Source organism: Triticum aestivum, chromosome 1A (assembly GCF_018294505.1).
Source record: "Triticum aestivum cultivar Chinese Spring chromosome 1A, IWGSC CS RefSeq v2.1, whole genome shotgun sequence".
Classification (NCBI taxonomy): Eukaryota; Viridiplantae; Streptophyta; class Magnoliopsida; order Poales; family Poaceae; genus Triticum; species Triticum aestivum.
The window spans coordinates 550,123,628-550,146,880 of NC_057794.1; the positions used below are offsets into that span (position 1 = coordinate 550,123,628).

General features: G+C 46.1%; 1 long non-coding RNA gene across 2 annotated transcripts; it reads right to left on the reverse strand.

Annotated features, from left to right (window-relative positions):
* Positions 1-3,681: 3,681 nt before the first annotated feature.
* On the reverse strand, positions 3,682-8,980 carry LOC123180496 (uncharacterized). Of its 2 annotated transcripts, XR_006491083.1 has the most exons (5): positions 8,825-8,980; positions 7,747-7,875; positions 4,443-4,580; positions 4,126-4,223; positions 3,682-3,795 (listed from the first exon to the last, which is right to left on the reverse strand). It is a non-coding gene; the product is annotated as an uncharacterized lncRNA (long non-coding RNA). The 2 variants fall into 2 exon arrangements; XR_006491082.1 differs by lacking the exon at positions 4,443-4,580.
* Positions 8,981-23,253: the final 14,273 nt, after the last annotated feature.

Genomic DNA, 23,253 nt, shown 5'->3' on the forward strand with positions numbered 1-23,253 from the left:
CTTCAACCTCTGGTCTTCTTGCTCCAGCCGCCCAAACCAGCGCCGGTCGTGCCTCGTGCTCCTGCCTCCCGTGGCCGGCTGCGATGCGGCGGAGGCCTCACCGCCCCCTACTACTCTCACCGTTGGCCAGGCCATCCCTCTACTCACCCACACCCCCTGTTACTCTGCGGCGACGGCAGCCTCACACCGCAGCGAACCAGTGCCCTCGTACTCCTCTATGCGTGGGCATCCACTGTCGCGTCTTCCTCGGCTCCGCTTCGTCCCCTTCCTAGGCCTCGCCGTCGTCCACCACCCTGGTGCGCTCGGCGCGGCGTGGTCAACGTGGTCAAGGAACGACTTCCATCGGACGTGGACTGTACGTGGAGAGGCTGACAGCTGGGTCCACGGCCGCAGCAAGGAAGTGCCTCCTTATTACGTGTAAAATAATTATTCCTCCACCTGACAGCAGGGACCCACCGGACGGGCCACCAGTATTTTGCAGAAAAAATCATTTCCCCCTGACTGCTGGGACCCACCGGACGGGCCATTGTATTTCGCGAAAAAAACGTTCCCCCCGCTGTCAGCTCAGACCCACCGGAAGTGCCTCCTTATTACGCACAAAAAAATGAATACTCCCCCGGCTAGCTGGGACCCACCTTGGTGGGAGCCTGACTTGTGGGCCTACTAAGTTGACGGGGACGAAGGGCTTTGTCAACATAGTCAATATGAACGATTCTAGCTCCATTGACCATATGATGTCCATCCAACGGCCGTAGTGCTTCTTCAACCTCTGGTCTTCTTGCTCCAGCCGCCCAAAGCAGCGCCGGTCGTGCCGCATGCTCCTGCCTCCCGTGGCCGGTTGTGCTGCCACGGAGGCCTCACCGCCCCCTACTATTCCCACCGCTGGCCAGGCCCTGCGGCGACGGCAGCCTCACACCACAGCCGAACCAGTGAACCCTCATACTCCGCTCCGCGCGCACGGGCTTCCACTGCCGCGTCTTCCCCAGCTCCCAGTCGTCCCCTTCCTAGGCGTCGCCGTCGTCCACCGCCCTGGTGCTCTCGGCGCGGCGTGGTCAACGTGGTCAAGGAACGACTTCCATCGGACATGGACTGTACGTGGAGAGGCTGACAGCTGGGTCCACAGCCGCAGCAAGGAAGTGCCTCCTTATTACATGCAAAATAATTATTCCTCCACCTGACAGCGGAGACCCACTGGACGGGCCACCGTATTTCGCCACCCTGACTGCTGGGACCCACCAGCTATATCTTCGCATGCAAGGAAGTGCCTGGCAGTCGGGACCCACCTGGTCGAAGCGTATGTAGCGTTGTCATTCTGGTCGCGAACGTGTACGTACATATATACTGGTGGATGTAGAGGCGCGCACGTGTCGTAGTAAAGGCGCGCACGTAGCATGTACACGTACGTACAGCGACCAGGGTGCACGAAAGAAAATACAGCCACATATGTGTACATACGGGCGGGGTCTCGAACGCCTACTCGCGCATACGTACGACGAGGGCTCGTGTACATGGCTGGATCGGAACGGAGAAAACGGCGTCATCGTCGTGTTCATGGGGAGGCAACGAAATGCGTCGTGTTCATGGGGAGGCAACGGAATGCGCCGTGTTCATCGGGAGGCAACGCGACTGGGTCGTAAAGGAATGTGTGGTCGTGTTCATCGGGAGGGCTTGGATGGAAGAGGCGATGGAAACGAGGCCTAGTGTACCGCAGAACGGAGGAAACGGACCGGCCACGTTCGAAACTGGATCCTGTGCATCGGGAGGGGTCTGGCGTACCGCACAACGGAGGAAACGGACCTCCTACGGTCGAAACGGGGGTCCTGTTGATCGGGAGGGGTGTGGCGTGCCGCAAAACGGAGGAAACGGACCTCCTACGGTCGAAACGGGGGTCCTGTTGATCGGGAGGGATGTGGTGTACCGCAAAACGGAGGAAACGGACTTGTGTTGGAGCGCTACGGTCGAAATGGGGGTCCTGTTCATCGGGAGGGGTGTGGCGTACCGCAAAACGGGACTCCACGGGATACTGTTCATCTCCACCGTCGACCCCCTCCAACCTCCACGAGCTACTGTTCATCCACTGTCGACCTCCTCCAGCCTCCACGGGCTCCTGTTCATCCAGCCTCCACCGCGCGCTACTCCACCGGCTACTGTTCAACCACCCCTCCACCGGCTACTGTTCAACCTGCCCTCCACAACACGGGGTCCTGTTCAATCACCCCTCCACGGGCACCCCTCCACCGTCTACTGTTCATCCTGCCCTCCACACCACGGGGTCCTGTTCATCCACCCCTCCACGGGCACCCCTCCACCGTCTACTGTTCATCTAGCCCTCCACCACACCACGGGGTCCTATTCATCCAGAGGCAACACCACGGGGTCCTGTTCATCCACCCCCACCGGAAACTATTCATCCACCCCCCCCCCCCCCCCCCCCCCCCGCAACGCTCACTGTTCATCCAGAGGCAGCATCGATCGGCTTCAGTTAGCAGCAGTAGCCAAGGAATCGCTCGATCGGGTTCAGTTAACAGCCATCGATCGATCGCTCAGGTTCAGTAACGCGTAGCCTGCAGTGCAATCGCGCGGGTTCAGTTAGAGCCCAACGCCTCGCTCGGGTTCAGTTAAAGCCAACGCCTCGCACACACGCGCGTACGTGTACGAGAGAAACGCGCATCGCTCGGCCCCCGACCTCCCACCGTAACCGGGAACTCCCTGAAATTTTCCTTACCCTCGCTTCTACCACGGTTTTTTCTGTTATGGACGGCCCAAAGAATGTCATGCAGCTGCGTCTCCGACCCGCCCAAGACGAAAAGCTCATTTTCTGTCATAATTTTTTGTCATAGAAGTAGGAGCCCACCACATCTATGATGATACCGGGTTTTGTCACAATTATCGTCATAGAAGTGTCATATGTATGACAGAAAAAAATTCGTTCGGCCCAAAATGTCATGGATGTGTCTTTTTTTTGTAGTGTTGGTAGCAGTAGCCCCCATTGGATAGTTTTTTATTTATAAACAGAGAAGCTTTCTTTTACTTGAGAACTGAAGGATCATGTTACCTATTGCAAAGGGAATTTTCTTTGTACATATTGATTTATTTACATGTATATGAGATCCACGATTTATGGCTCATACCTGTTCCATCTGAATTGGGTAGCTATCTTTTCTTCTTAGACATATATCTATCCATTGGTATGGCATCTCCTTTTTCTTATTATTTAACAGTGTTTTGCTAGTAGTTAAAATAATCCTAAACAATCTGGAAATATAGAGTTTTGAATAGACATATTATTTTGCTGAAGAGTTCAGTCCATGCATGTTTGGTTCCTCTCAGTTTAGTTAGTGGCCTATATGAATTCAATTTGGCCCATGATATTTTTGTACAGTTGTTGTTTTGCTAGCATATATTCTAAACATAATTTTGTTAGCTTGTATCTCGTGTACTTTCTTATAGTATCTTTTTTATCCGACACAAGCTTATTTTGTTCATGAGAATTTCTCAATGTTTATGAAGAAAAGATTTGGGTTCAGAGCACCTTGAGATATACTCCCTCCGTCCTATAATATAAGAGCGTTTTTTACACTAGTGTAGTGTCAAAAACGCTCTTATATTATGGGACGCAGGGAGTATAAATTTGTTTTCTAATTCTTGCTGGTCAGTCGCAAAGCATTAATTTTTTGTTTGCTTTACAAGGGGACTCCACCATGGTTTGCTAGGCTCCTCCTGGTATACTACTAACAGTGTGCCCAAGCCCTCAAATGTTTTTTTCCTCGCAAATTTTGCATGTATCACTTATACCTACATAGTGAAAACTACCAAATGTCAAGCATACAAATGCAAATGAAAAAGTATATAGCACTCCAATCGACTACACCTTGGTGCTAAAAGACTAATTAGAGTATTGGGCATATGGCTTGAAATGCAGTACATTACCTAGCAACACAATTTGGAGTACTGAGCATACTTATTTCCAATTGAATTTATGACTACGAAATGCCTAAAAGTGAGAATGCAACCTGAAAGCAAGCTCTCACTCTGCCACAAACAAAAATAATCTCAAGAACCAATGGAACTTGAGTTGCTTATAGTAGAAAGAAGGCAGAAACTGTGGAGCAAATTATCAAGTACCTGCAGGTCCTTATGGCTGTGGCATCAAGGTCTAGCTGTGCACATGCTTGTGATGATGGCCGAATCAAGTCAAGGCAGTAAAGCAGGTAAAAACGGATCTGCAATGGATAAGGCAACAGGAAATTAGCTACGCCCTGTAAACTGTTGGTCATATGCTAACACTCGAAGGAAGTATGGGAGTGGCGATTATACAAAACTAAAGCAAGACAACGCAGAAAAGACCTATCTTTGCCAAATAGAGAAATAAGCTAAAGAATAGTAGGAACAAATGAACGGAGCTTGGTCTCAAATATTCAAATGACATCCGCAGCACCTACTCCAACGGTGACCTTGCAGCTTGGTCGCGCATACTTGGACGGCGACCAGCGAGAGGTCGATGCAGGTGATGTTGTCGCCGCCGGTGCCCTACGGCACCGCATCACGAGTTGCCACACCCGACCTCAACGACCCATAGGCTGCAGCACAACAAGCAACATATATGTTCAAAAATTGGGAGTCCCTCATGATTGACCTCAGGAATCGGGGGAAGATGTAGCGGAGCATGAACTCGGACGGAGAGGGAGAAGAACAGGGCATGGGCAGCGGCCGCATCAACACCATGTCGGCCTGCAAGACGAGCCCGGCGGCGGTAGCCCCGGGAGCCGGGAGGGCACGAGCTCTCGCCCATCCCTCCTCGACGCCAACGGTGAATCCCTGGGTCGCGTCCAACATGAACTTGGGGCGTCGCTGACTGGATGTCGTGGATGGGGAGCGCGCCTCATCGTGCCGTTCGCGAGATGGGGAAGACGGTGGCGGCGGCCAGATCTCAAGTGGAATAGGGCAGGGAATCAATCGCCATGGCAAACGGAACGGAACGCTACGTTTTTTTTAAGGTAGTAGAGATTACTGTAGATATTGCACGCACAGGAATACTGCACATTGATGCGAGTATATGGTAACTAATATCAATCGCGTATCATTCCTAGTATCTCGCGTATAATCCAGGATGTACTTATATGTACAGCCATAACTTTGCGATCTGCAAATCGCATCGCTTTTGTTCTTGTATATATATATATGGAATGTGTCAATCGATATACCCTTTCAATCATCAATTAGTGCGTATCTCCTAGTTAGTATTTTCGACTGTACCCTCCCTATATATATTGAGGCAAGGAGGGCATCATGGGCATGATTGCTCTTCTGTTCATCGGGTGCCTAGTCGTGGTTGGACAATGTAAGCCATCGTCACTATCATATTGTATATATCCTTGCAGCCAGTCCTTTCTCTTTCAAAACTATTGTTTCCCTATGTACGTGAGATATTTGTCGATTATACACTGACGACCATATAATATTGCATGCGTTGCAGGTCGTCCTGAGCCCGAGAGCACCTTAGAAGATGACCACGCCAACATGACTATACTGGTCTCATCATTAGCTGACAGCAAACTTACCTTGAAATTATGTGTTGATAGGGATTGTAAGAACAGCAAACGTGAACCTTGGACCAGTACGTGCGTCTGCTGCCTCACTGTGGAGGGAATACCATGTTTTCATTCCCGCGGGGAGTGCCAGAAACACTGCCCAAGCTCACCACCCATACAGGCAAATAAGGGTGTGCATTACTAGAATATACTCCCTTCTTCTATCTATATAAGGTCTAATATGTTTTCGAGGCTAACTTTGACCAAGTGTTAGAGCAATAATATATGACATGCAAGATACACAAAGCATACCGTCAAATTCGTAGTGAAAAGAGCTTCCAATGATACTAATTTTCATATTATACATCTCGTGTATTATTAATCTTATCAATAGTCAAAGGCAATCTTGAAAAACGCATTAGGCCCTATATAGATGGAAGGAGGGAGTACTATGATTAGCATATTTGAATAAAATAAGGGCGACAGCGAGGCCCTCCGTTTTATCTTGCGGGGTCCAAATGGCGGCCGGAGTGCGGCATCGCGGAGGCTTGGCAAAGGCGGGCATTACGTGGGCGCAACTGGAGCTAGCTGCAATGGCGCCTCGGCGGCCGGCCGATCAGACCTCGGGCGCGCGTGTGCGTGGTGCACATGCAACTGTCCCAGATCAGAGCTGCAGCGGCCTGAAGCAGGAACAGATGTCGTGGCGACGGTTCTGGTGGTGGCCTTCTCGTTGGTGTGGCGAGAGCTTGAGTGCGGCTGACCACGGGTCAGCGCGCGAGGGATTCTAGCCCTAGTGCCTGGATCTGACAGTCGCGGCGGAGGTTATCATTGTATGGGCAACGACAGCGGCCGGCGCGGCAGTGGGTGCTCTTTGTAGCACCAGGAATCGGGGCGGCGACCCATCTTCTTCGACGGCAGTGAATCTGTGGTCGTGTTGGCGACTTGGAGACTGGATCTCGAGGTGGTGACGGCCTTTCTGAGGCTGGCGGCGGTATGAGACGTCCCCTCCATCAATAGATCGGGTTCAATGCGGCCTAGCAGGTGACACATGCGTCTCTTCTAGAGACGTCGAGCAATGTCCATCGCTAGCAGGTGAAGCCGCATGCGGAGGCGCCGCCTGCAGATGTTACACACGTCATCTCATGCGGAGGCATCAAGTCATGCATGCTATCGGCAGGTGCGACACGATGGCTCGGGTGAAGGTGTCATGTTTAGCCTATTGCTGCTGGATCAAAGGTGGTGCTACAGTGGTGGGAGACGTCTCTGTCTTCCAATGTCTTGTTTAGAGCTATCCGGTTATCGAGGAGTCGGGAGCCGGATAACGTATGTTGGTACAGACGGCTTTAGTGGCGAGTTTATGTACTCCGGTGGCTATGTCGATGCGCGCCTGCGTCGTCTCCTTGCTGAAGGTGGTGGATTGAAGGTGATGATTTCTTGTTGAAGGCGTAGCCTAGGAGTTGTATATTTTTTGTTTCGATTTTGTCCAGTGGTGGAGACAGGCCTAGGGTAGTCGGGGCTATAGCCCTAAGCCTAGAAATAGTAACCTTTAATGTTCCTTCTTATAGAATATACAAAATCACAAGTGCATCATTCAAGCTAGCTTAGTTCTAGGCTTAATTTGATGCTAGCTCTGTCACTGATTTTGTCTTGTATCATAGTTTAGTGGCTATTCGGTGGAGTTACCATCGCGAGTCATGCGGCTTGGGGTTTTCTTTTTGCTTTATTTCTAGATTGAAATTGTTCGGTTGCTAGATTTTGCATTCTTAATAATATATGGCTGTGTGCATCGTTTAATGTAGAGACCCGGGCTTATGCTCCTTTTCAGAATAAATGTAAGTTTTGTCATAATTTAAGGTAGAGTGGCCGCTCTGCCTTACCCTACGGGGTCCTCCGCCATTGATTGGCAGTATGGCAGATAGCACACACAGGAGTGGGCGCAATCTATGCGCCCTCGCTCGGCGCCGGTCAGCAGGGATGATTGTGCCAAATGCCATGCATTTAATAGTTATAGGCAGACTGAACCGTGAAAACACCATTTTTCTCGTAGTACCATGCCCGGCAATCCGATTGATTCACATATCCAACGGAATTTGACACACTGTTTCAGTGTCCATGGGGAGGAAGTGTGCGGCCAGTGCACTAGTATTCCATGCTCTCATCGCTCTAACAATAAAGTTTGCAATCATTTCAGGAGGGTCATTAGAATCGCACATACCAGTAGAAGCATGTGATCTCTTTGCAGCCAACTATCATTCCAAGCATTTTCGGGATTCTGCCATCTCCTATCCTCCGCACCAAGCCGAGTTTCATGACATCTTGACCCCCAGAAAATTGATTTCCAAACCTGCGACAGGCAGATTCCCATGATGGCAGAGAGAAGATCAAACTCAGGATAATATATAGCCTTGACCATGCACGTACAGGGGCAGAGCTGGAGGAAATGTTACCCTGATGCACCACTTTAACATGGTGTAAAATTTCAAGTAACGGCATACTAAATAAAAGTGTGTTTTTATAACTTACAGCTGACATAATAGAAGACTGATTAAATACAAAACATAGCCATCAAATGCTTAGAAAAACAAGGAAACAACGAATAAAATTACTTGAAAATGATATTTTCCATTTTGAAACTCCAAAATACGCCATCGGATACTAAGATTGAATATCCTACAATATATAGAATTAAATTTTTCAGTGGAACAAAGAAGAATGGTGAAATGAAAATATTTAAGTAGCTAAATTCAAGCCGGGCTCTTAATTCTTGAAACCAATATTTTTAGTCCCAAACTCTCAAATATTTAAAAATTATTTTCTCTTAGTTGACAATGTTCATTAGCCACGTACTTCCTTCTTACCGAATATCTCAAATTAGGATGTTCATGTTTTATCAATTTCCTTTTGCCCTTATCGAAATGGATCTCCTCTTCCAGATTCAATTCTTTCGGAGATGTTGTGATAATGCTTTACTTTTGAATAAGAACATGTCCATGGTATATGTAAATTTGACTAGCAAATTCCACGTGGGACATAAAAAAATTTGACAACTACAAATTCCAATACCTATGTTCGGCCAAACCCCATTGATTTAAATGGAGTCCAAGCAGCCAAATGTGGGATGCCCAGAACATTTACTATGCAAAGGAAAACGAAAGGACAGATGTATATATATGCCGAGCAGTGAATATATCCTTTGCTTTTTTTTGGAATCAATTGATTGCAAATTCATAGAAAAAATTACAAGGATTGAGAATAATTATTGAAAAGAACTAGACAAGAGGCAAGGGCTTTACCCAGACAGAACTAGTATTGGCTGCAATCTGAAGTGTAGACGAACGATTGGACAAAGTAGATCACGTTCTTGCCGAGATGGATTCACGAAGCCGGCGTAGTCGCGTTGATCGGCACGGCACTCCTGCGCATGGCGTCGCCTCGATCGGCCGCTCCCACTTGGCGGCGGGGAGTGGGGATTGGAAACCGCTGCGTGGACGCGGAAAGGCCATACAATCGTACGACCCAATTGTGGGCTGTGGGCTGTGTGGGCTGCGGACGTGGACGACGCCTGTGCGGGCGTAGGCCGTCATGCGGCTGCGATCGTGGAGCCTGATGCACGAGAGCTCCTATTGAACGCGCTTTGCGTCAAAATGTCGTCGGCGCGCATAGGGGCGCAGCCTGACTGGGCCGGCCCATCGTGCTGTACCGGTGATAAGAAAAGAAAGCAAAAAGGGGGAAGTGAAACGTGATGGAAACACGAACCTGCGATCTACAGATTCGAAGCGCATGCTCCCAGCCACTCCACCTGACTAGCATTGCTTGTACTAGCAAACAAACGCACACTTATAATAACTTAGTACAACCGTACAACCACAATTACACACTGTAGTGAACATCTTAAAACAAATTGTAGATTTTTTCTGAAAGTGTATATTTTGAAAAAATGCGGCCATTTTTTTTCATTTCTGAACATACTTTGTACACAGGAACATATTCTGTACAAAAAAAGTGTATATTTTTTGTACACAATGTTCTGAATCTTGAAGACAAATTTGAAGCACACACATTTTTTGAATCTTCAGAGCAAATTTAGAAATGGAGAACAAATTTGGAAGCGCGAACAATTTTTAAAGCACGAACATTTTTTGAATCTTGAAAACAAATTTTGAAAACTCCCAAACAAATTTGGAAGCACGAACAATTTTTGAAAGCACATACATTTTTTTAAACTCGAGAATTTTTTTTGAAATAGAGAACAATTTTGAAAAATCCCGAACAAATTTGGAAGCATGAATTTTTTTTGGAAAATGTGAACAAAATTGGAAGTCCGAATAATTTTTTAAAGCACGAACATTTTTTGAATCTTGAAAACATATTCTGAAACGGAGAGAAATATTTAAAATCCCGAACAAATTTGGAAGCGTGAACATTTTTTGAATATGTGAACAAAAAATTGAAATTCAGTACATTTTCTGAATTTTAAAAGTTTTGTACTTTTTTGTGTAACGAGAACAAATTTTCAATTTTGAGAACATTTTTTCAAAAACTGAACATTTTTTGGAAACACGAACAAAATTTAAATTTTTGATTTTTTTAAAGGAAGAGAAGAAAAGGAAAGGAAATAAAAAATAAAATCATAAACATTTTGTAAAACTACGAGCATATACTGGAAAAAAATAAACTTGAAAAAGAAAGTGAAACAAGAAACAAAAAACGAAAAAATGAAAAAGAAACAGAAACGAAAAAAGAGAAATAAAAAAACAATAGAAAGCCGAAAAAGAACCAGATAAAAACGATACAGGAAAAGAACCCGGTTTAGGGAACCTTCTGGAAGGTTCCCAAAACCGGTTTGGACGCATTATGTGTGGGTCGGCCCATTTCTGTCGCTCGCTGTGCTGCCCCTGTGCGATCGCTCGATAGTTTGCCGCAGCGAGCGGCGAATAGGATTTTCCCTGATGCACCGCTTCACCTCAACCCTGATGCCCAAGCCTTTTTCAGATGACACGTACTAGTAAATATGAAATTGGACCCGTATTCCTGTGCCTCGGGGTCGGCCCATTGGGCTCTGCCCCACGCACTTACGAGTCTTGCTACTGGAGCAGCCTCCATGCTTAGCGTGCAAGAAGGGCCAAGTTGAAAATTTCCAAAGCCCAAAAGCCTGGACCCCCTTTATATTTTGGCATGGTCAGTTTTTTTGCGAGAAAACCTTTGATCTATTCATCATCAATCATGGCAGTACAACAAACACTAGAAATAATAATATTTACCTGGGCTAACGCGCTGCCAAATCCGACGTATGAGAAGTTGGATCGAGTGTTGGCAAGTGTCAATTGGGAACAAAAGTTCCCTCTGGTAACAGTCTAGGCCCTGTCCCGTGGTATTTCTGACCACACGCCCTTATTTGTGGACTCTGGTGAGCCCTCCCACCCGGGGAACAAGAATGTGTTCTCCTTTGAGATGGCTTGGTTTGAATATGAAGGCTTCCTTGATCTCGTGGCTAGAGAATGGGCTAAGAATTCAGGAGGGAAGACTGCGCTTCGGCGCTGGCAGAACAAGATTAGGCATTTGAGGAGTTTCTTGCATGGATGGACTAAGCATCTTAGCGGGATTTATAAGGTCGAAAAGGAAAGGCTCCTATCCCTTATTCAGTCCCTGGATGTAAAAGAAGAAACCACAATACTGTCGGCCGCGGAGCTTCATGCCAAGCTTGACGTGGAATTGAGGCTGAAAGAACTTCTTAGGAAAGAAGAGTTCAAGTGGGCGTTGCGGGCCAAGGTCCGGCGAGTAGTCCAGGGGGACGCGAACACTCAATTCTTTCACATGATCGCTAATGGTAAGCATCGAAAGAAGAGGATCTTTCAGCTTGAGCAAGATGAGGGTACAATTGTAGGACAGGAAAACCAAAAATTGTACATTACTGAGTACTATAAGCAGCTGTTTGGTCCTCCAGAAACGAACTGTGTGTCTCTGGATGAGTCCAGGGTTGCGGATGTTTCTCAGCTCACAGCAGTGGAGAATGATATTCTTACGGCTCCTTTCTCCGAGAAAGAGGTACTTGAGGCCATTTCGCAAATGAAAAATAACAAGGCGCTGGGCCCCGATGGATTTCCAGTGGAGTTTTATAAGAAATGTTGGCATATCATTAAAGGGGATTTGTTGCCTTTGTTCAATGATTTGTTTGCTGGACAGCTTCATCTTTTTCAGCTAAATTTTGGAACGATCACCCTTCTTCCTAAGAAAACAGAGGCTGTGAGAATTGCGCAATTCAGGCCAATCTGTCTTCTTAATGTTAGTTTCAAAATTTTCACCAAGGTCGGGACCAATAGGCTCACACAGATCGCGCATGCTGTTGTACAGCCTACCCAAACTGCTTTCATGCCGGACAGAAATATCCTTGAGGGGGTAGTGGTCCTTCATGAAATGCTCCATGAAATCCACACAAAAAAGCTGGATGGGGTTGTTTTCAAAGTGGATTTCGAAAAAGCGTATGACAAAGTCAAATGGCCATTCCTTCAACAGGCCTTACGTATGAAGGGTTTTGATGAGGCTTGATGACGCCAGGTAGAATCCTTTACACAAAAAGGAAGTGTCGGAATTAAAGTAAATGATGATATAGGGCATTATTTCCATATACACAAAGGCCTGAGGCAAGGTGATCCAATGTCCCCGATTTTGTTCAACATTGTGGTTGACATGTTGGCAATTCTCATTGGTATGGCAAAGGAGGACGGTCAAGTGGGTGGCTTGGTGCCCAACCTTGTTGATGGGGGTGTGTCTATTCTACAGTATGCTGATGATACAATCATCTTTATGGAGCATGACCTGGCAAAAGCGAGAAATATGAAGCTGGTGTTATGCTTATTTGAACAATTGACCGGGTTAAAGATTAACTTTCATAAAAGCGAGTTGTTCTGCTTTGGTAGAGCCAAGGAGGAACAAGAGGCTTATAGGCAATTGTTTGGATGTGAATTAGGGACTTTACCTTTTACGTACCTAGGTATACCCATTCACCATCGTAAGCTAACGAACAGAGAGTGGAAATGTATCGAAGATCGGTTTGAAAAGAAACTTAGTTGCTGGAAGGGCAAACTTATGTCATATGGAGGCCGGTTAATTCTTATTAATTCGGTGCTTACAAGTATGCTGATGTTCCTACTATCTTTCTTTGAGGTTCCAGTTGGGGTTAGGAAACGGTTGGACTTCTACTGATCGAGATTTTTTTGGCAGAGTGATGAACTTAAGAGAAAGTATAGACTCACCAAATGGTATGTTATTTGTCGACCAAAGGACCAAGGGGGTTTGGGTATCAAGAATCTTGAGGTCAAGAACAGATGCCTGCTTAGCAAGTGGCTGTATAAGCTTCCTGTTCATACTGACGCAACTTGGGCGTAGATTCTTCGCAACAAGTATCTGCATTCCAAAACTTTATCCCAGGTGACAGTGAGACCAACTGATTCGCCATTTTGGAAGCGGCTTATGAGAGTTAAGGCAGCCTTCTTTAATAGAACAAAGTTTATTGTCGGTGATGGAAAAGATACACGGTTCTGGGAGGATACTTGGCTGGGTGATACACCATTGGCACTACAGTATCCAACCTTGTATCGTATTGGCCAGCGATGTGATGCGTTAGTTGCAACGATCATGCAGTCCATTCCCCTTAATATTCAATTTCGGAGGGTGCTTGTTGGTGATAGATGGGAAGCATGGCTACATCTGGTGCGTAGACTGATGGAAGTCCAGCTAGCTAATCAGCCCGATCAGTTGTGCTGGAAACTTACTAGGTCTGGACAATTTACTGTTAAGTCGATGTACATCGATGTTATTAACTCGACTGTCATTCCTAGTTCCAAACATGTTTGGAAAGTAAAAGTTCCTTTGAAAACTAAAGTGTTTATGTGGTTTGTCCATAAACAGGTTATTTTAACAAAGGACAACTTGGTTAAGCGCAATTGGACAGGATCTACTAAGTGTAGTTTCTGTGATCATGACGAGACCATTAAGCATCTTTTCTTTGAGTGTCCGTTGGTGAGAATTCTTGTTGGAAATATGCCCTAGAGGCAATAATAAATTGGTTATTATTATATTTCCTTGTTCATGATAATCGTTTATTATCCATGCTATAATTGTATTGATAGGAAACTCAAATACATATGTGGATACATAGACAACACCATGTCCCTAGTAAGCCTCTAGTTGACTAGCTCGTTGATCAATAGATGGTTACGGTTTCCTGACCATGGACATTGGATGTCGTTGATAACGGATCACATCATTAGGAGAAATGATGTGATGGACAAGACCCAATCCTATGCCTAGCACAAAGATCGTGTAGTTCGTATGCTAAAGCTTTTCTAATGTCAAGTATCATTTCCTTAGACCATGAGATTGTGCAACTCCCGGATACCGTAGGAATACTTTGGGTGTGCCAAACGTCACAACGTAACTGGGTGGCTATAAAGGTACACTACAGGTATCTCCGAAAGTGTCTGTTGGGTTGGCATGAATCGAGACTGGGATTTGTCACTCCGTGTGACGGAGAGGTATCTCTGGGCCCACTCGGTAGGACATCATCATAATGTACACAATGTGATCAAGGAGTTGATCACGGGATGATGTGTTACGGAACGAGTAAAGAGACTTGCCGGTAACGAGATTGAACAAGGTATCGGGATACCGACGATCGAATCTCGGGCAAGTACAATACCGCTAGACAAAGGGAATTGTATACGGGATTGATCGAATCCTCGACATCGTGGTTCATCCGATGAGATCATCATGGAACATGTGGGAACCAACATGGGTATCCAGATCCCGCTGTTGGTTATTGACCGAAGAACGTCTCGGTCATGTCTACATGGTTCCCGAACCCGTAGGGTCTACACACTTAAGGTTCGATGACGCTAGGGTTATAAAGGAAGTTTGTATGTGGTTACCAAATGTTGTTCGGAGTCCCGGATGAGATCCCGGACGTCACGAGGAGTTCCGGAATGGTCCGGAGGTAAAGATTTATATATGGGAAGTCCTGTTTTGGTCACTGAAAAAGTTTCGGGTTTTATCGGTAACGTACCGGGACCACCGGGAGGGTCCCGGGGGTCCACCAAGTGGGGCCACCAGCCCCGGAGACTTGCACGGGCCAAGAGTGGGAAGGGACCAGCCCCTAAGTGGGCTGGTGCGCCTCCCACAAGGCCCAAGGCGCATCTAGGAGGAGAAGGGGGAAACCCTAGGCGCAGATGGGCCTAAGGCCCACCCTAGGGCGCGCCCCCTTCTCCCCCTCTTGGCCGCCCCCCCTCCATCCCATCTAGGGCTGCCGCCCCCCTAGGGGTGGGAACCCTAGAGGGGGCGCACCCTCCTCCCCTTCTCCTATAAATAGTGGGGGTTTTGGGCTGCCCAAGACACACGATTTGATCTCTCCCTAGTGCAGCCCTACCTCTCTCCTCCTTGTCTCTTGCGGTGCTTGGCGAAGCCCTGCTAGAGTACCACGCTCCTCCACCACCACCATGCCATTGTGCTGCTGCTGGATGGAGTCTTCCTCAACCTCTCCCTCTCTCCTTGCTGGATCAAGGCATGGGAGACGTCACCGGGCTGTACGTGTGTTGAACACGGAGGTGCCGTCCGTTCGGCACTAGGATCTCCGGTGATTTGGATCACGACGAGTACGACTCCTTCAACCCGTTCTCTTGAACGCTTCCGCATAGCGATCTACAAGGGTATGTAGATGCACTCTCCTTCCCCTCGTTGCTAGTTTCTCCATAGATAGATCTTGGTGACACGTAGGAAAATTTTGAATTTCTGCTACGTTCCCCAACAGTGGCATCATGAGCTAGGTCTATGCGTAGTTTCTATGCACGAGTAGAACACAAAGTAGTTGTGGGCGTTGATTTTGTTCAATATGCTTACTGTTACTAGTCCAATCTTGATTCGGCGGCATTGTGGGATGAAGCGGCCCGGACCGACCTTACACGTACTCTTACGTGAGACTGGTTCCACCGACTGACATGCACTAGTTGCATAAGGTGGCTAGCGGGTGTCTGTATCTCCCACTTTAGTCGGATCGGATTCGATGAAAAGGGTCCTTATGAAGGGTAAATAGCAATTGGCATATCACGTTGTGGTTTTTGCGTAGGTAAGAAACGTTCTTGCTAGAAACCCATAGCAGCCACGTAAAACATGCAAACAACAATTAGAGAACGTCTAACTTGTTTTTGCAGGGTATGATATGTGATGTGATATGGCCAAGAAGAATGTGATGAATGATATGTGATGTATGAGATTGATCATGTTCTTGTAATAGGAATCACAACTTGCATGTCAATGAGTATGACAACCGGCAGGAGCCATAGGAGTTGTCTTTATTAATTGTATGACCTGCGTGTCATTGAACAACGCCATGTAATTACTTTATTTCATTGCTAACCGGTAGTCATAGTAGTAGAAGTAATAGTTGGCGAGCAACTTCATGGAGACACGATGATGGAGATCATGGTGTCATGCCGGTGACAAGATGATCATGGAGCCCCAATATGGAGATCAAAGGAGCTATATGATATTGGCCATATCATGTCACTATTATTTGATTGCATGTGATGTTTATCATGTTTTTGCATCTTGTTTACTTAGAATGACGGTAGTAAATAAGATGATCCCTCATAGTAATTTCAAGAAAGTGTTCCCCCTAACTGTGCACCGTTGCGAAAGTTCGTCGTTTCGAAGCACCACTTGATGATCGGGTGTGATAGATTCTAACATTCACATACAACGGGTGTAAGACAGATTTACACACGCGAAACACTTAGGTTGACTTGACGAGCCTAGCATGTACAGACGTGGCCTCGGAACACAAGAGACCGAAAGGTCGAGCATGAGTCGTATGGTAGATACGATCAACATGAAGATGTTCACCGATGATGACTAGTCCGTCTCACGTGATGATCGGACACGGCCTAGTTGACTCGGATCATGTAATCACTTAGATGACTAGAGGGATGTCTATCTGAGTGGGAGTTCATAAGATGAACTTAATTATCCTGAACATAGTCAAAAGATCTTCGCAAATTATGTCGTAGCTCGCGCTTCAGTTCTACTGTTTAGATATGTTCCTAGAGAAAATTTAGTTGAAAGTTGATAGTAGCATTTATGCGGACTAGGTCCGTAAACTGAGGATTGTCTTCATTGCTTCATAGAAGGCTTATGTCCTTAATGCACCGCTCAGTGTGCTGAACCTCGAACGTCGTCTGTGGATGTTGAGAACATCTGACATACACATTTTGATAACTACGTGATAGTTCAGTTAAACGGTTTAGAGTTGAGGCACCGAAGACGTTTTGAAATGTCGTGAAACATATGAGATGTTTCGAGGGCTGAAATTGGGATTTCAGGCTTGTGCCCACGTCAAGAGGTATAAAACCTCCGACGATTTTCTTAGCCTGCAAACTAAGGGAGAAAAGCTCAATTGTTGAGCTTGTGCTCAGATTGTCTGAGTACAACAATCATTTGAATCGAGTGGGAGTTGATCTTCCAGATGAGATAGTGATGTTTCTCTGAAGTCATTACCACCAAGCTGCTAGAGCTTCGTGATGAACTATAATGTATCGGGGACATATATGATGATCCTTGAGATATTCGCGATGTTTGACACCATAAAAGTAGAAATCAAGAAGGAGCATCAATTGTTGATGGTTGGTGAAACCACTAGTTTCAAGAAGGGCAAGGGCAAAAAGGGATGCTTCATGAAATGGTAAATCAACTGCTGCTCTAGTAAAGAAACCCAAGGTTGAACCCAAACCCGAGACTAAGTGCTTCTGTAATAAAGGGAACAGCCACTGGAGCAGAATTACCCTAGATACTTGGTAGATAAGAAGGTTGGCAAGGTCGATAGAAGTATATTGGATATACATTATGTTAATGTGTACTTTACTAGTACTCCTAGTAGCACTAGGGTATTAGATACCGGTTCGGTTACTAAGTATTAGTAACTCGAAATAAAAGCTACGGAATAAACGGAGACTAGCGAAAGGTGAAATGACGATATGTGTTGGAAGTATTTCCAAGGTTGATCAAATATCGTATGCTCCCTCTACCATCGAGATTGGTATTAAAACCTAAATAATTGTTATTTGGTGTTTGCGTTGAGCATAGACATGATTGGATTATGTCTATCGCGACACGGTTATTCATTTAAGGAGAATAATGGTTACTCTGTTTATTTGAATAATACCATCCCGATCGTAGTGATACACATTTTCATGCCAAAGGTATAAGATAGTAATGATAGTACCACACAAATGTGGCACTGCAATTTGAGTCATGTTGGTATAAAACGCATGAAGAAGCTCCATGTTGATGGATCTTTCGACTCCACTCATTTTTGAAAAGTTTGAGACATGCGAACCATGTCTATTGGTGTATATGCATGAAGAAACTCCATGCAAATGGACCGTTTGGACTCACTTGATTTTGAATCACTTGAGACATGCAAATCATACCACATGGGCAAGATGACTGAAAGCCTCGTTTTCAGTAAAATGGAACTAGAAAGCAACTTGTTGGAAGTAATACATTTTGATGTGTGCAGTCCAATGAGTGCTAAGGCATGTAGTGGATATCGTTATGTTCTTACTTCACAGATGATTTGAGTAGATGTTGAGTATATTTACTTGATGAATCACGAGTCTGAATTATTGAAAGGTTCAAGTAATTCAGGGTGAAGTTGAAAGATCGTCGTGACAAGAGGATAGAAGATCTATGATATGATCATAGAGATGAATATCTGAATTACGAGTTTGGCACAGAATTAAGACATTGTGGAAATTGTTTCACAGCTAATACAGCCTGGAACACCATAGTGTGATGGTGTGCCCGAACATCATAACTACACCCTATTGGATATGATGCATACCATGATGTCTCTAATCGAATTACCACGATAGTTTATGGGTTAGGCATTAGAGACAACCGCATTCACTTTAAATAGGGCACCACGTAATTCCGATGAGATGACACCGTATGAACTATGGTTTAGAGAAACCTAAGCTGTCATTTCTTAAAAGTTTGGGGCTGCGACGCTTATGTGAAAAAGTTTCAGGCTGATAAGCTCGAACCCAAAGCGGATAAATGCATCTTCATAGGACACCCAAAACAGTTGGGTATACATCCTGTCTCAGATTCGAAAGCAATAAGGGATTGTTTCTAGAATCGGGTCCTTTCTCGAGGAAAAGTTTCTCTCGAAAGAATTGAGTGGGAGGATGGTGGAGACTTGATGAGGTTATTGAACCGTCACTTCAACTAGTGTATAGCAGGGCACAAAGAGTTGTTCATGTGGCACCTACACCAATTGAAGTGGAAGCTTATGATATTGATCATGAGACTTCGGATCAAGTCACTCCCAAACCTCGTGGAATGACAAGGATGCGTACTACTTCAGAGTGGTACGTAATCCTGTCTTGGAAGTCATGTTGCTAAACAACAATGAACGTACGAGCCATGGAGAAAGCGATGGTGGGCCCGGATTCCGATAAATGGCTCGAGGCCATAAAATCCGAGAGAGGATCCATGTATGAAAACAAAGTGTAGACTTTGGCAGAACGGCTCGATGGTCGTAAGGCTATTGAGTACAGATGGATTTTAAAAGGAAGACGGACAATGATGGATAGTATCACCATTAAGAAAGCTCGACTTGTCGTTAAGATGTTTTCCGACAAGTTCAAGGAGTTGACTACGATGAGACTTTCTCACTCTTAGCGATGCTAAGAGTCTGTTGGAATTATATTAGCGATTACTGCATTATTTATGAAATCTTACAGATAGGATGTCAAAACATTGTTTCCTCGACGATTTTCTTGAGGAAAGGTTGTATGTGATACAACCGGAAGGTTTTGTCAATCCTGAAAGATGCTAATAAGTATGCAAAGCTCCAGCAATCCTTCTAAGGACTGGAGTAAGCATCTCGGAGTTGGAATGTATGCTTTGATGAGATGATCAAAGATTTTGGGTGTATACAAAGTTTATGAGAAACTTGTATTTCCAAAGAAGTGAGTGGGAGCACTATAGAATTTCTGATGAGTATATGTTGTTGACATATTGTGGATCAGAAATGATGTAGAATTTCTGGAAAGCATATAGGGTTATTTGGAAAGTGTTTTTCAATGGAAAGCCTGGATTAAGCTACTTGAACATTGAGCATCAAGATCTATAAGGATATATCAAAACGCTTAATGGTACTTTCAAATGAGCACATACCTTGACATGATCTTGAAGGTGTTCAAGATGGATCAGTCAAAGAAGGAGTACTTGCCTGAGTTGTAAGGTATGAAGTTAAGACTTAAAGCTCGACCACGACAGAAGAAAGAGAAAGGACGAATGTCGTCCCCTATGCTTTCGTCATAGGCTCTATACGGTATGCCATGCTGAGTACCGCACCTGATGTGTGCCTTGCCACATGTCTGGCAAGAAGGTACAAAGGTGATCCAGGAGTGGAACACTAGACAGCGGTCAAAATTGTCCTTGGAGTAATAACGACATGTTTCTCGATTATGGAGGTGATAAAGAGTTCGGTGTAAAGGGTTACATCGATGCAAGCTTTAACACCTATCCCAATGACTCTGAGTAGCAAACCGGATACGTATAGTGGAGCAACCATTTGGAATAGCTCCAAGTGGAGCGTGGAAGCAGCATTTATAACATGACCTAGAGATTTGCGAAGTACATACGGATCTGAATATTGCAGACCCGTTAACTAAAACCTTTCTCACAAGCAAAACATGATCAAACCCGGAACTCATTGAGTCTTAATCACATGATGATGTGAACTAGTTTAGTGACACTAGTAAACTCTTTGGATGTTGGTCACATGGCGATGTGACTTGTGAGTGTTAATCACATGGTGATGTGAACTAGATTATTGACTCTAGTGCAAGTGGGAGACTGTTGGAAATATGCCCTAGAGGCAATAATAAATTGGTTATTATTATATTTCCTTGTTCATCATGATCGTTTATTATCCATGCTATAATTGTATTGATAGGAAACTCAGATACATGTGTGGATACATAGACAACACCATGTCCCTAGTAAGCCTCTAGTTGACTAGCTCGTTGATCAATAGATGGTTACGGTTTCCTGACCATGGACATTGGATGTCGTTGATAACCGATCACATCATTAGGAGAATGATGTGATGGACAAGACCCAATCCTAAGCCTAGCACAAAGATCGCGTAGTTCGTATGCTAAAGCTTTTCTAATGTCAAGTATCATTTCCTTAGACCATGAGATTGTGCAACTCCCGGATACCGTAGGAATACTTTGGGTGTGCCAAACGTCACAACGTAACTGGGTGGCCATAAAGGTACACTATAGGTATCTCCGAAAGTGTCTGTTGGGTTGGCACGAATCGAGACTGGGATTTGTCACTCCGTGTGACGGAGAGGTATCTCTGGGACCACTCGGTAGGACATCATCATAATATGCACAATGTGATCAAGGAGTTGATCACGGGATGATGTGTTACGGAACGAGTAAAGAGACTTGCCGGTAACGAGATTGAACAAGGTACCGGGATACCGACGATCGAATCTCGGGCAAGTACAATACCGCTAGACAAAGGGAATTGTATATGGGATTGATCGAATCCTCGACATCGTGGTTCATCCGATGAGATCATCGTGGAACATGTGGGAACCAACATAGGTATCCAGATCCCGCTGTTGGTTATTGACCGAAGAATGTCTCGGTCATGTCTGCATGGTTCCCGAACCCGTAGGGTCTACACACTTAAGGTTCGATGATGCTAGGGTTATAAAGGAAGTTTGTATGTGGTTACCGAATGTTGTTCCGAGTCCCGGATGAGATCCCGGACGTCACGAGGAGTTCCGGAATGATCCGGAGGTAAAGATTTATATATGGGAAGTCCTGTTTTGGTCACCGAAAAAGTTTCGGGTTTTATCGGTAACGTACCGGGACCATCGGGAGGGTCCCGGGGGTCCACCAAGTGGGGCCACCAGCCCCGGAGGCTTGCATGGGCCAAGAGTGGGAAGGGACCAGCCCTTGAGTGGGCTGGTGCGCCTCCCACAAGGCCCAAGGCGCAGCTAGGAGGAGAAGGGGGAAACCCTAGGCGCAGATGGGCCTAAGGCCCACCCTAGGGCGCGCCCTCTTCTCCCCCTCTTGGCCACCCCCCCTCCATCCCATCTAGGGCTGCCGCCCCCCTAGGGGTGGGAACCCTAGAGGGGGCGCACCCTCCTCCCCTTCTCCTATAAATAGTGGGGGTTTTGGGCTGCCCAAGACACACGATTTGATCTCTCCCTGGCGCAGCCCTACCTCTCTCCTCCTCGTCTCTTGCGGTGCTTGGCGAAGCCCTGCTGGAGTACCACGCTCCTCCACCACCACTACGCCGTTGTGCTGCTGCTGGATGGAGTCTTCCTCAACCTCTCCCTCTCTCCTTGCTGGATCAAGGCATGGGAGACGTCACCGGGCTGTACGTGTGTTGAACGCGGAGGTGCCGTCCGTTCGGCACTAGGATCTCCGGTGATTTGGATCACGACGAGTACGACTCCTTCAACCCGTTCTCTTGAACGCTTCCGCATAGCGATCTACAAGGGTATGTAGATGCACTCTCCTTCCCCTCGTTGCTGGTTTCTTCATAGATAGATCTTGGTGACACGTAGGAAAATTTTGAATTTCTGCTACGTTCCCCAACAATTCTGTGGCGCACCGTGCAAATTGCCTTTAACATTACTCCTCTGAGTTCGGTCGGGTCGTTATTTGGAACGTGGCTGGATGGGATAGAGTCCGATACAGCTAGACATATTCGTGTAGGAGTTTGTGCGTTGTTATGGGAAATTTGGAACTGCAGAAATGATTTGGCTTTTAACAGAATAACTACTATTCATTTTTGCAGGTTATTTTCCGTGCCATGGCGCTGATCCGTATGTGGTCCTTACTCACTCCGACGGAGGCCAGGTAGCGTTTGGTTACTGGATCTGTCCGGTGGGAGATAGTAGCGCGGGATATCTTCAACCGGTTTGGATGGCGGTCATGTAATAAGATAGGCAATTAGTTTCCTATCTTTATCTTGCCAGCCAGTTGTGGCTTTTTGGCCTGTTCTTTTTTCAGCATCGAGGTTCTTCGTGAGCTCGCGTTTATTTTGCTTCAAGACTCTATGACATTGTTGAACCTATTTTATTTATTTAAGTGGCCATATGCATCGTTCAGATGCAGAGGCCGGGGAAACCCCCTTTTCGAAAAAAAGACCACCTAGCGACGACTACAAGCACTGAAGCGAGCCGAAGGCGCACCGCCGTCATCACCCCCCCCCCCCCCCCCCCCCCCCGCCGTAGCCGGGCAAAACTTATTGTAGTACACAGTCAGGAAGTCGTCGTGCTAAGGCCCCGTAGGACCAGCGCACCAAAACAGCAACCGCTATCGATGAAGATAAGCATAGATCGAAAGGATCCAACTTAAAGACACACCGACATAGACAAACGAAGACTGGATCCAAGCAGACCCACCAAAGTCAACCACCGGCCGAATCCTGCGAGATCCGTCGGAGACACACCTTCACACGCCCTCCAATGATGTTAGATGCACTACCAGGACGGGGGCTGGGTGGGGAGAACCTTATTCCATCTTCAGAGAGCCGCCGACATCTCGTCTTTCTGAACAGGACACAAACCCTAGCAAGACTAAAAGAAACATATAAAAACAAAGACCTCCCACCGGCAATGGCCAAGATCAAC